At 32.0% G+C, this 14,453-nt stretch overlaps 2 long non-coding RNA genes across 2 annotated transcripts; both read right to left on the bottom strand.

The window, feature by feature from the left end:
* Nucleotides 1-4,101: 4,101 nt before the first annotated feature.
* Nucleotides 4,102-4,748, bottom strand: LOC25489207 (uncharacterized). Its single transcript, XR_003010674.2, has 2 exons — nucleotides 4,610-4,748; nucleotides 4,102-4,507 (listed from the first exon to the last, which is right to left on the bottom strand). It is a non-coding gene; the product is annotated as an uncharacterized lncRNA (long non-coding RNA).
* A 1,592-nt stretch (nucleotides 4,749-6,340) lies between these two features.
* Nucleotides 6,341-8,838, bottom strand: LOC112420366 (uncharacterized). Its single transcript, XR_003010389.2, has 2 exons — nucleotides 8,577-8,838; nucleotides 6,341-7,463 (listed from the first exon to the last, which is right to left on the bottom strand). It is a non-coding gene; the product is annotated as an uncharacterized lncRNA (long non-coding RNA).
* Between the last annotated feature and the right edge of the window lie 5,615 nt (nucleotides 8,839-14,453).

Raw genomic sequence — 14,453 nt, 5'->3', positions numbered from 1 at the left:
GTCCCTTCACCATGCTTAGTAAAGAGGTCCCATAAAAAATTCCCAATAATAAGAAGTTATTCTTATTATAGTGTTTCCATATAGCCTTATACATGATAAAAAAAGGAAACGTTACGAAAGGTGAAATATTTAGTTTGATAAAATATTTATTTCTGAGTTATGCATAATGTTTGAATGATTTCATTATGAATATATAATAAAATTATCAGAAAAAAATTGAAGTATTTTAAACTGAAAATAAACGCAAGAAATGTAACACCTTTAGCGCTTTGTCTGTGTGTATGATATCGTGGTTTATATGTATATCATGGTTTTAGTTTAAATGGTTGAAATTAGGTTACCTTACATGAGCTTGAGAATGTATGAAGATTGAGAAAAATAACTCATTTTGCACAAACATGGACTATGATGCATTGCGATATTTTTCGTTTTTTGACAAAAAGAGGGTAGCGTAGCAAAGTGCTAAACTACCAAAATATATTAACCAGGATAATATCAAAGAAAAGGAGGGAGAGTAGACCAAAACCTCCTTAGTGATATACAAATCTAAAGTTAGGCATTCATAATAACTTGTTTTGTGCAAAAGTAGCTTTGAGACAGTTAGGGATATCTAACCAAATAGTTAAGAGACTAGAGGAAAGAGTATATGTTGGCAAGGATGTCAGCACACTAATTACCTTTCCTAAAATCATGAGAGACAAGGAAATTCAAGGAGCTAGTAATAATACTAAGACGATATTTTCTAAAGGTTTCTTAGCTTTCAAGGAACCAAAACTTGATTTCTAATCTGATTCAAGCCAAAGGTTCTCCTAGTTATATTGCTTAGCTATATAACTCAATGGCTCTCTTTCTTTTTTTTTTTTTTTTTTTTAAACTAGGATTGTAGCAAGGAGCCAACAACCCTAAAAAGATATATTAAAAAAGATTGATACAAAAAAGAGAAGGGGGACTAGGCCAATACCTTCTCAAGAGTGATTAAACCTAAAATTTGACCTATTTACTGGTTTCATTCATTACTATTCGCTATTCTCTCCTTCTCTCAAATACCATAAGAAAACATTCTTCATAGTTCATTGTGAGAATTTGGGTCTTGGATTAGATGGACAATTTTAGGTTATGTAATGGTTTGAATCTTTCAAGAAATTTGAAATGCTCAAAGTTCTAAAGGAAACAAGAAGGCATTCTTTTCTCCTTTACAAGCTAGGGATTTTTCTAGTTCATTAATTCCTAAGGAAATCAAAAGAACTTATGTGAAAGAAGGAATCTTAACAAAGATTGTTAAGGGATCTCGTGGGATTGAAGATTTGAAGTACTTAGGTGTTAAGTTCGTGGATCTTGGACTTGGATCAAGTCAAAAGCTTTGTTAATTACTTCTAATAAAACCATGTAGTACATTGTGCAAACACTCAATCATAGTAGAAGGCCAAAAAAAATTCTACAAAGAGTGGATATACCCCATAACGAGGACGATTTGGGAAACCACTATAAATTCGGTGTATTCTTCTCCCTTACCTTTGAATTTCTGCAAGTTTTGGCTTATTAATTGAAGAATTGTGATAAGTTTAAAATGAATATGTGTTAAGTGATTAATAGCATTATAATGAACTCGTTTTGTTTGAAGAACATTGAATTTAAAATAGTTATCCAATCACTTAACATATTAGAAATTTATTTGCTTATGAATTCATCAATGAACAAGTTTTGTGATTTCAATTAGTAGTAATTTCCTGTTTAAGTTTCAGGATTGATTTGAGAATAATTAGGGTTTGTAATTAAGTGATTGATATTTGATTGTGTAACATTAAATCAATTGTGAATCTCTTGTTCAAAATTAATATTATTGTGTTCGTTGTTTTAATTTTGTAATCTTAGTACTAAGTCATATTTCTAATAGTCATATTGATTTGCAAAAGTAGTTTTTAAAAACCCAATTCTAAATTTTTAGAGGGAAATTACTCACCCCTTCTAGATTTGTATTGTTCTCATCATATCGACCAACAATGAAAATTGGCTTAATCTAAATCAATGAAGGTTTCGTTTAAAATGGACCTATGAAATTTTGGGTTCATGTTGGACCATCAATGAATATTTGAAGACTAAAGTCATTGTGAGATGAATCAATTTTAACATTCCCGGAAGAGAGAAAAGAAAAAATGACTGTTCTAAGGAAAATTTGGAACATGTGAAAAATATTCATTGCAAATCCTCGTAGATAATAGTGAGGAAAATAACATACTCCCTTCGATCACATTTATAAGCAAAATAGAACTTTTTAGATTCATTGAATGACTAATGAATCCGGTCTATAAATGTGACTAAATACATTAGTTATTCAATGAACCTAAAATGTTAAGTTTTTACTTATAAATGTGACCAGAGGGAGTACGTTATAGTGTAGAATACAACCCATATGTTTAGAGTTAGATTATATCATTGTGTAAATCAATCATGATGTCTGCATACACTTGAATTTTGTAGGATTTCAATTGTACTCCACGGAGAGTTAAATCCTACCTTGACTTTGTATAACTTCAGGTACAAACTCAATTTTATAAACCTTACAATAGTTGCAGTCCATTGTAAAAATGAAAATCCAGGGAAAGGGTAACTACTTGGATCCTCAACAAGGCAGATGGGAGAGTTATTGGGAAGATTATAACGTTTCTAGTGGAAGAAGGCTTCAAGAGGAAAAATATGAATATTCATGTTATCTGAAGAGACATAGAAAGTAATACTCTTATGGATTAATTCCTCAACTATACTAAGGAAAAATTTTATGTAAGAGAGGAACTAAATGTAGAAACAAGTTGTTCTGAACTATAATAAAAATAACCGTGCATATTATTCTTTTTTTTTTTTTTTTAGATAGACGAAATGACAAAGTCATTGTAAACTCACACACACAAGTGAAGGTACCGGGATTCGAACCCCGATCATGGCATCCGACCTAACAATTTCGACATTTTGTCAGTTGAGCTAGAACTTCTAGATATCGTGCATATTATTCTATTCTTCTCTGTTCCTCTATTTAGTTTGTTATGTTCATAGATTTAAAATCATACTCTTACAAAAAAAATTCTGAATAGAAAGTTAAATGTTTTTGTATCCAACATATTTTAGGAAGTTTAACATATTGTAAAATTGTTTTGTGTATTTCTTTTGATACTTATTGTGGAGAAATAATTTGACTGTTTTGAGGTTCTTGAATTTTAATAAAATTAATAAATTTCAAAATTTTATCATTAGCGCTTATTTAATTTGATATATATATTTTTTTTGGTAAGGCTTTTGGTTGATATATTTAATGTGAAAATACGGAATTCTAGACATGATTTGGATCAAGACAAAAGATATTTAATCCTATAAACATGAAAAAAATTAAAAAGAAAATCCTTCCCTAAAAAAAAAAAAAATTAAAAAGAAAATCCTAAAACAATTAATTAAGTAATGCACCATTAAAGAATTGAGTGTTTCGAGAATATCAAACAAAATTTTATCTTAGTCTAGCGACCAACAACTTGTGGCCTTCATCTAGTCATGAAGGCAAGCTTGAGTCTTTCCATTATAGTCACATTATAGTCTAGCGATACTAGGAAATGGTCAAGCATCGGAAGCTGCAAGGCAAGGATCTCCATCCTTTTCTTGTTCTCTCTAAATATGTTTTTCTATTGTTTTGTAATGATGTATGTCTAAATATGTTTTTCTATTGTTTTGTAATGATGTATGTTGTCATGTGTAGCTAAACCTCTTTGATTAGGGTTCCGCGATGAACCCCTTCTTATTTTTTGAATTATATATATTAATAAAGTTTTTATTCAGTTTATAATCTAAAGTTTGATTTAATTCATATATGTCTGTTTTTATATCATATCTTAGATGGAGCCAGTAGGATCGACAATCAGAATTCCATTGGATCAAGGAAATAGTGAATTGTTTAGTTTCTAAATTAATTGAATCTAAGTATGAATTTAAGGTTACAACTCATCTTAAGGGAACCCCACAATTGTAAATGATTGAATTGCGGGGTTATTAAAATAAACTTTCACGAATTCATCAGAGAGTTATGTTCTACTTTCTTAAATCCAAACATAAGGCAAATTATAAACGAATCATTACTCGATTTAATTTCCAACAAACACAACTGGGGGATTCAAGAATTCCATAATCATCGTTACGAATCACAAAAACCTAATCTCACATTTCTCAAGACAATTAAAACCCCGCAACCACTATTAATCTTCTCTTTTATTTCTTTTTCTAATAAATTATGCTAATTACCGAGTTGAACAACATCCACTGTGGAGACAATAACATACTATTTTTTTTACTTAATATGATTGGACGCACTTGTCTATTTCGTCCATCAGGTACATTTCTCAATCATCGCATGTACAAAATCCTCTATCGTATTCAAGAAATAAAAAATCTGGCTTTGTACACCTCGCTATCGTAGGAAATTTGCAGAACCGTATTTTTATACAATCATATTTTGTTTTACATCTCCAACCTGTTGGAATGAAAAAAGAGAATAAAATAATGTTACTAAAATGGAATAAAATATCATGTACAAAGTACCTAAGGAAATTCAAAAAGGTTTAAAATGGCTTACCTTCAACGCTCGTTGTAATGAAAAAAAGGGAAATAAAGATAATTATAACATAAATATATTTGCCAATTTCAGCCATATTTTTATCAAAGTGCATTCAAGAAATAAAATGTGGTTTTATCACTTTATAATTTATAAAGTATATCATCTCCTTATATACATAAAAATAACTTTTAGAGGTTATGGAATTGTAGGAAATTGTCTCTCAAGTACGTTAAAGTGTTGTGTTTCTCCTTTCATATGCTTGTAAAGCTCAACATCTCATCCTAAAACAAGAATCATTATTAAATGCCTCTAAATTTCATAAAAGTAATGTGTTTGTCCCTTTGACACACTTAGTGCAAAGCTCGCGTGAAAACTTTACCATTCATAAGACATCTTTCTTATTTTACCATTTTTCCAATATTTTCTAACCTTTCACATGAGAGAAAAGAAAAAGTCACAAGAGGTATAATATTGTTCGATTTCATGTGATTCCTAGGCTATTGTAGAGTTATCGCTTTGTTATATGTCATACTAGTGTGTATACCCGTGCACCACACGAGAAATATTCTTTTTAAAATTATCTAAAATACTTTAAACTTCATAGGATGGGACTAATGCCTATAGGACTGAAAATACAATGTTGTACTTGAAGGGTTTAGTCATGCAGATTGGAACATCTTGTCAGATGATTCCAAAGCGATTAGTGGTTATATATTTAGCATAGTTTGAGGAGTTATTTCTTGGAAATCTAATAAACAAACCATTCTAGCCAAGTCCACAATGGAATCTGCTAGTGAGGAAACAATTTGGCTAAGATGCTTGCTAGCTTAGATCCCTTAATGGGAAAAACCGTTACCAGTTGTTTTAATTCATTATGAGAGTGTCGCGCCTATTAAAAATATTATGAACTATCGAGAGGGAGAGTGTGTTATACACTTCTAAGATTTGTATATAAGTGAACCTTTAAGAAGATTGAGACCACACTGATGGGAATTTAGGAACGCTAATTCAAGTCTATGTTTCAATTACCTCTGAGAGAGTAAGACCACACTGGAGAAACCTGTGTGATCAACATGTGCATTTCGACATCTGATAGGTAGTAAAACCTAACGAACTCATCACTTAGATAGACAACGATAAATTACATGAATAAGACTTGATTGTTACGTAATTCCAACAATTAAATAGAGGTGAATTGTTCCCAAACAAGTAACGCGAATTGTTTGGTTGAAACGACAATCTATGTGGATACGATACTCTACTTATCACTTTATTACTTGATAAATTATTTGACACACTTGCCTAAATCCGACCATCATTGGTGATTTCTTCCTGTTAAAGGTACTTTTTTTAAATCCAAAAACCAAATACTTCCTCGTCCCATACACAGAAACACAACAATATCAAAACAAAGATGATTAAGCAAAATAACAGAAACTGCTCCTATACTATAAAATTTTCATATACACTGCGATGCTCCAAATTTATATTAACAGCCTAAGTGCTTGGAAAATCTCCATCCACTTCTTGCTTCACTCTCATGTTTTTCCATTGTCACAATAGTTCCAAGGGTATTAGAAGCTCCAGAATTTATTCCTTTTCTTGTTCATCATTATTATAACAACTTGAATATATGTCAACATGTTGAACTTCATTTATTTTACAAAATATCTTCAAACCAAGAACCAATTCTTTCTCCATTAGAGTTACTATAACACCAAGATGTTCAAAACTTCCAAGCACAAAATATCAATATGCATGAGATGATATTAATATAGGTTTAAACTTTGCTTCAGATTAAAGAAAACAATTCAAACAAAGAAAGAAAGTAAAGACAACATTTGTAGAGCTTAAGTTAATAACTGAACCACCAATCATGAAAAGTATAAATCGCGTTTGGCGCAAATTTTCTCTTGTTGCGAGACTTGTAGGAGAAATCCCCAAGCCCTTCAAAGTGAAGAAAATGCTCAAATAAGGAACCCTGAAGAGTTGTTGAAATGCCGAACCATCCCGATATTAAAACCCAAAGTTGACCATAAAAGCATAGGAAATGAACAAATGATCCTGATCTTGAACCAATATGCAAGAGGCCGAACAAAAAGAATCGTTATAATTCAAGATATTTCTCCAAAACAGATTTATCTTAGTTGCTAATCTATTCAAAAACAAACGCCAAATAAAAATATTGACCTTAAGCAGAATTTACTTAAGCCATAAAATATGATTGTAGCGGTCATCAATTCCCACATCCGAACTAGTCAAGTGATTAAAAGCACTTTTGACCGGGTATATGTGAGAAGAATGAAGCTTCCAAATCCACCAGTCAGACACGCCAACCTGCAAAACCACAAGTGAGAGCTGCTCTGCACACTCCCTCATCAGCCCCTCCTCTCACGCAAACAATCTCCTCCACTTCCAGGCCTCACCATTAACCTCCCAACCCAGAGAGGACAACTCCACAACAGTAGCACATTTATTAATAACAAGATTAAGCAATCTAGCATATCTATCCGCTAAAGAAACACCATCCAACCAAGGTTCCTTCCAGAGCAACGAAGAAACCCCATCCCCCAGCAATATAGAAATATTATCCAATAACCACCGATTATCTAACAAACCGCCCCCCACCTAATATGGTTCACGTTTTGCCACCGCACGGAACCCCCCGCCTCCAACAACACATAACTACTCCCTCCTCACCATACTTCGCACATAACATATTATACCATAAACTTCCCCTGTCCTCCAACATCCTCCACGTCCATTTACCAAGAAGCGAGAAATTAAAGTCCTTCAGCCTTCCTGACCCCCAAACCTCCATTTTTCGTATCCCATTTTATCCAAGACAATTTCCTAACATCCTTACTCGCCCCTAAAAAAAAAAATACAAAAAATAGAGTCGATGGGAGAAATGATACCTGAGGAAGGTTTGAATAAGGAAAGAAAATAAACCGGAATGGAGGACAATACATACTAAGGAGAATCAGTCGACCCCCCAACTAAAGATTGTTGTTTCTCCAACCAGACAGTGTAATTCTAATAAGCTCAACCAGACAGTCTACTTCTAATAAGCTCAACCAAAGGGTTCTAGAACTGAAGCTTTCTCAGATCACCACCAATAACAAGCCCCAAGTACGCAAAGGGTAAACAACCATGCTTGCAATTCATAACAACCACCGCCACATTAATACAAAACAACTTGCTTTTTATGAAAATTTACTTTTAACCAATATATTTTCTCAAATAAAAGCAAAACATTCTTCAAAGCAAGAACATTCGTCCATCTTTTCCCACCAATCAAAAGGGCGTCATCAGCAAACTATAAATGAGTTAAAAAATCATTTAACTAGTACTCTCACTAAAATTTTATTTTAGTGAAACCATATTCTTTGTGAACAATACCATCCAACACCTAATTGAGAAAAATTCAACTTAAATATTCATTTTCTTATACATTTCAGCGACTCTAAAAAATAATTAACTAAAAATCGATGTTTACAAAATCATAAAAAATACTCTAAAATGACTTATGGTTAAAAACACTCTTTAAATAGTTTATAATTCACAACTCATGTGTACTTTATTTTTAATCCAAAGTCTTTGTTTCTTTCAGCCAATGACTCAATTCTATTCAAAACAATATGTTTTTCTTTTATTTTCTAAATAGAACAACACTATGACGACAAGATTTATCAAACATTGAGATTCATGAATCCTACATATTTCTATCTTATTTTCACTACCCTAATACAAAACAACAACATGATTATTATTCTATATTCAATTTTTTTTTCTAGAACATTATTTTTATCCTATGAGTAAAATAAAATTTCCAGTTTCATATATACTAGCAAAACAAGAAGGAGTAACAACATCAATTCTTAATCAAGGTTCACGATTTTCTTCTAAATGGCAAGGGACTTTTCATTTTTGACAACATAGCATAAAAGATGATCATGAGCTAAAAGGAATTATAGATTCTTACTTGGAATGGATTGGGTAAAGACTTTTGTTTGATTCGATATTTTCCTCAAGCTTTTCATTTTTTCCTTTCCAAGTCTTTCCTCTAGTTATCTCAATATGGTGTAGTCTCTCTCACTCAGTGGGAATAAAATATGAGTGAATGGTGATGTGGTTAGTAATGTTAGTGATATTTATTTGCTAACTTCCTTCTTTTTAAGAGTGGCACTATGCTTAAGGAGTGGAAAAAGAAACTCACCATTTAACTAGAAAGGAGAGGTTACATTGCTAATGTCTGTCAAAGTGAAACTCACAGTTACTGATTTCTATAGATAAGTAAGAGGTGCCAAAAAATATTACTCGTCCAATAGCTATACAAAATTACAGAGATGCAATTTTGCAAAATGTAAGTAATACCTTCATGAATCGCTGCTATTTCCTCCTGTACATAAAAAAAGACTCTTCAACCAATTAAGCTCTACCACCAAGTATAGTAACCTACAAAATAGAAACAAGGGTTAAATAAGTAAATGGTCCCCCTAAATATAATACCAACATTTGATTTTAGTCTCCCAAAATATTCATTAGGTTTTTGGTCCCTCCAAAAAATTTCATCCATGAAATTAGTCTTTTTTTTTAGTCAACTCATGTCTAACCTTCATATTTTTTAATAAAATTTTCCTAAAATGGGTGGAATATTATGACAATCTCTCCAAAAAATAATAGAATTTTATATATTTTTTGTGCTAAAAAATTCATATTAAATTCATGTTTTGATAAAAAATAAAAAATATCTATTTTGTTTTTTGGAAAATAGTGTCGTTATTTTCTACCCATTTCTCTGGAAAATTCTATTAAACAACATGAAGGTTAAACATAAGTTTACTAAAAAGTACGGATTAATTTTATGGATGAAAATTTTTGAAGGGGCTAAAAGACTAGGAATATTCTAAAGAAGACAAATTAAATGTTGGTATATTTATGGTGACTATTTACTTATTTAACTCTAGAAACAATATAAAGATAACTTCGGAAGCAATAGTGAAAGAGTTAGTGAAATACATAATTGTACATTTGGAGACAGTACAATTATGAGATGGTAAGAGAAACAAATTAAAGGAAGGAAGAATTAACAAATTTGGAGATACGGAGCTGGTAAGAGAAAGAAGAGAAAAGTTGGTGAGGAAGAGATACACAAAACACCTTTTAATTTAGGGTTTTAGAGTTCAAATTTCGTTGTCTATCTCGATGTCTTCTTGCATCGATGACAATTAAAAATTGGAATGGAAGCATAAGAAGATCAGAAGCGGTGAATGTTTACAGAGAAATGTGCTTCAAGAGTCGTTGGCTTCCTCTTTCAATTTGGGAGGAAGAATGATCAGGTGAAGATTCTATAAAGGGAGGAAAATCAATTTATAGATTTTACAAGTTAGAGTTTTTCAAGTAGAGATTAAAATAGTCCGTACACTTGCTAATTTTGTATCACTCTGCATAATGATAGCTGTGACAAGAGTTGTCATGATCGACCAAATTCATGATGCAACAAATGATATGCACTATGGATTTCGGTCCAATCATAGGATACACTCTCGGAATAGCTTTTATTCTTTAAGTTGAGAAATAATATTTGAACAACTATTTTGTGACAACTTTTATGAGAATTTTGCATCTCACACCGATCACGTTATGTTATCGTTCTCTCTCTTTATTGCTTTTATTTTTGAGACAATACCTACATAGTATATTTTGGTTTTCCCACAAGTTGCCCCCTAAATTGGTTGTTCAAATAACATTCCTCGTTAAATTTAGATATCAATCTTCTCACGACTACAAGAAAATAACGTCAACTGTTTGTTGAAGTTTTGGGATTTCGTAATCTGAATTATTTAACGGTTTAACAAATAAAAACAAGAGTAAATTACCCTCCTCTCTCTTAAGAGAAATTTGAATTACACTCATCTTCTGTCTTAGGTTAAAATATACACTCCTCTCCTTCGAAAAATTAAATTTATACTCCCCTCCTCTATAAGATGTTTGAATTATAACACCCTCTTTAACAATTATATATACACTTCACTTTAATTTATTTTAACGTAAATAAATATTTTTAATATATAGACTAATTTTGAACCACCATTTTGAAAAATAAATTCATTTCTTTATATTTTAAATGTCAATGATAATTAAATTTAAATATTTTTCTATTAATTTTATAATTTAGAGTATAAAATTAACTTTTAAATAATCATACTTTATTTTTTTTAGTAATTTTTCACATATTTTATTTTATTTTGGGTTGTTTCATATTTTATAATAGGGTTTAAAAAAATCTTTTCAGTGAGGATGGATGAGAGGTAACAGTGACGAAAAGTGTTCCGGTACGGTGGCAATGAGTCTTCGCGGTGGAACGAAATGTGCTAATAGGCACGTTGGCAATCCAACGCTCAAGTCACTAATGGAACTAAGAAAGAGTGTGTAGAAAATGTTGTGAAAAGTGAATCGTATCTGGAGGGTGAAACAATGTCATCCTTATATAGGCGCGCTTTGAGAATAACTGTCTCTGGATTTTGCAACGTGTGATCAGGGAGCGATTAGAGGACACATGTAGGGTGATCCTCGCACGGGGCGTGTTTGGATGCAGTGCACTAAATTGGCATGTTCCTTAAGGCGTGGGGCGTTAAGGCACTGGAATTTTTAAAAATGCTGAAATGTTTAAAAATTGCATCTTATATAATTTATATTTTTTTATAAAAAATAAATTCATTTCATGCGGATTTACCTGTGGAAATTGTTCTCTTCATAAAGGTTCTTGCGGTTGTTCCTGCGGGTTTTCCTGCGAATATACCTTTCCTATTGATTCTAAACTCCTAAGGAAACAATTAGCCACGAAGGTATTAGTTGGTAACCTAAATCCTTGACAAAATCCGTAGGTAACTATGCAGGAAAATCGAGAGTATCTCACAGCGCATGATCACTTTTCATATTGGGTAGGAAACTCATTTCCTCCGGATTAACAAGGTAACTAATTGTATGTGATATTGTGTTAGATAAAGAATTGACTTATGATAATTAATCCTGCATCATTACCATGAGCCCATTCTTTATCTAGCACCTAAGTTTACCCGGAAAAAGCTCATTTATAGTATCTATGATGCACGAAAGTCGCATACCATGTATACTATGAGAATGGTTATTTTATATGAGAATGGTGAGAATAAAAATCAACCATTAAATTACAAATAGATGATTGAGATTAAAAACCTCATTTAATTAATAAACTTGTTTTAGTGTAGCCAATTTGTATTCCACTAATTACATAATATTGTTGTTCAGCACCGACCGCCGTTTACGTTTCCACTCTTCATCTATCCCAGCATCAACATTGCTATTTCAAACAAGAAACAAAGCTTACTTTTTTTTTTATCAACTAAGAAAACAATTAGAAGTAAATTAAAAGTTGGGGATGAGATTTACGATCTCTATCAACTAAGAAAACATATGAAAGGGAAACACCATTTCAGATCCGCGATCGTGAAACGGCCACTGCTAGAGGCACAATCAGAATGACGACGATGAAAGTTGAAACTCAATTTCAACGATTGCTGCGATTTTGGTTTTACAATCGAAAATAGCTTGTTCAGAGTTTTCCGGTGACGAGCACAGAGAAGGGGAGGATAAATGAAGGGGACAATCACAGAGGATGGGGGCGGTGCCACGGTTGCAGTCTTGCAGGAGGTGAACTACGTTTTGGCTTTTCCAGGATAGGTTTTGAATGGAATAAAGATTGGCTACAGTAAAATACGTTTTGGCTTTCAAAAAAAAAATATGTTCTATATACATATATATATTGATGGACCACACATAATATTATCTTGTCCATTTTAATTGGTCATTCGCCATTCGGTTATCGTAATCAAAATATAGGGTTACTACATGTACGCATAATCAATGTACGATCGATGAATTTATCATATTCATGATACCTTTCAGTTAATCAACAGAATCATACTATATTGATTAATTACCATACTTTATCTTAACCATCACATATAAACTAGATTATTGGACTATCCATTCAGAGTCCTTTTAATTATCTTCTCTACTTCAATCACTAAAGATTAACAAGGTTACTAATTGTACGTGATATAGTACTAACCCATATTAAGGTTAAGGGTCAAGAATCATGTAACCGTCTCACCAATCACTCGTGATTCATCTCAATCACATCTTGTTTCGGGGGTTACTATTGATGTACAAATGAATTGAATATTATAGGGTACTACATTGTCTCAACTAAAGAATGAAACTCAAGACCATAAATCTTGTGAAAATATACATGAACTATTATGGCCTATTTGCCTAGGATTTAAGTTCCAAGGTATAACCACCTTCGTGGGTAATTGTTTCCTGCGGTAATTTACTCAGGTAAAGTGAAGAATTTCCGCAGGAAATCTTCAGGCAGAGCTGGATAAGTTTCCCTGCCCATGTATCCGAACATACCGCAGATAATTCCGCAGCAAAAATCCACAGGAACTTGTAACTTCTGGCAAGAAAATCCGCAGGAAATTCTCATGATAACTAAAAAAATAAATTAATTTTTCTCTTTTAATGAATGCCATATGACTTATTAAAAGTCCTTTTTAATTATTGGGACAGAGCAATAGTTATAATCTTCCCTTTTGTTACCAAAAAAATAGTTATAAGATTCTTTTTTTCTTATAAGCTGCAACCTTTATTGAAAGCGAACCTATCAATAATACAAATCTTTCAAATTAGAAACAATTCAATGTCTCAATTTGATTACCCTTATCACATAAAAATATTTATTATAAACCATTTGATAAACATTTTGGAAGATCTTATTACAACTTCAATATATTTGAATACAAGTATGCCCCCACCCATTATAGAAAACTAAAACCTTGAATACATATATTTCTACTTAAAATTATTTACATATGATAAAATACAAGGGTCCAGTATAAGCTTGTTCTTTCTCATCATAGCTTGCTCCTCCTCGAAGATTCAACCATAACCATCGTAGACAATGAAAGGAAAGCTCTCTGACACTTGCACAAAAACACAAGGTATGGGAATCAACTTATGAACAAAATAAGCCAGATTCAATGACATATATACTATGGATTGAAGTACTATGCGTATCTCTTTTTATATAGATTATCTCTATCGAATAGCACATTACATATCTTTACATATCTATAACTCAAAGGTTAATACTAGTAGTAGTCGATCCTAGGGTATTATAACTTTGCCATAAGTTTCAACAATAACCTGGACGTTGATACTAAAAGCAAACCTTTTGACTTCTTCCTTTGAAACACCTATCAAAGCAGAAACCTTTTGATCTATGTGAGCATGTCTATAGTTAAGGTAAACATTCCAATAGAGCAGAGCAACCAGGTCAAATTAATTTGAGAATAAAACTGAACACCAAAACAAAAACAAATTCAGAAAATACAGTGTTACATTTTCATATTTCAATTACTATATTTGATTGAAGAATGTATACCATCTTGGATGAAAACTACATCTCAATTTCTTTGTACTCGTATTTATATACAGAATCTATACTTACTCCTTTAATTCCTTATCAAAATGAATCACTTTTTCAACAAACCATTCGTCCTTATCAGCATTTCGTGGCGTGACCCTAGCTGCTACCTGAAAATGAGAAGCCAAAGCATATTAAATGATGTGATAGAACTCCAGACGCTTCATCTAAGAATATTAGAGACAAGTGTCCTGAGAAAGTGAAATTTAATAACAGAAAGAAAGAAAATATTATCAGAAGATCGCCATCTCTGTTGGTTTTATGATTTATGCAGAACCTTATGATTTTAGAACATTCCAAATCTATAACAGAATCGCACTAACTAAATAA

Source organism: Medicago truncatula, chromosome 3, assembly GCF_003473485.1.
Source record: "Medicago truncatula cultivar Jemalong A17 chromosome 3, MtrunA17r5.0-ANR, whole genome shotgun sequence".
Classification (NCBI taxonomy): Eukaryota; Viridiplantae; Streptophyta; class Magnoliopsida; order Fabales; family Fabaceae; genus Medicago; species Medicago truncatula.
This window is presented reverse-complemented; position numbering and strand designations above follow the sequence as displayed.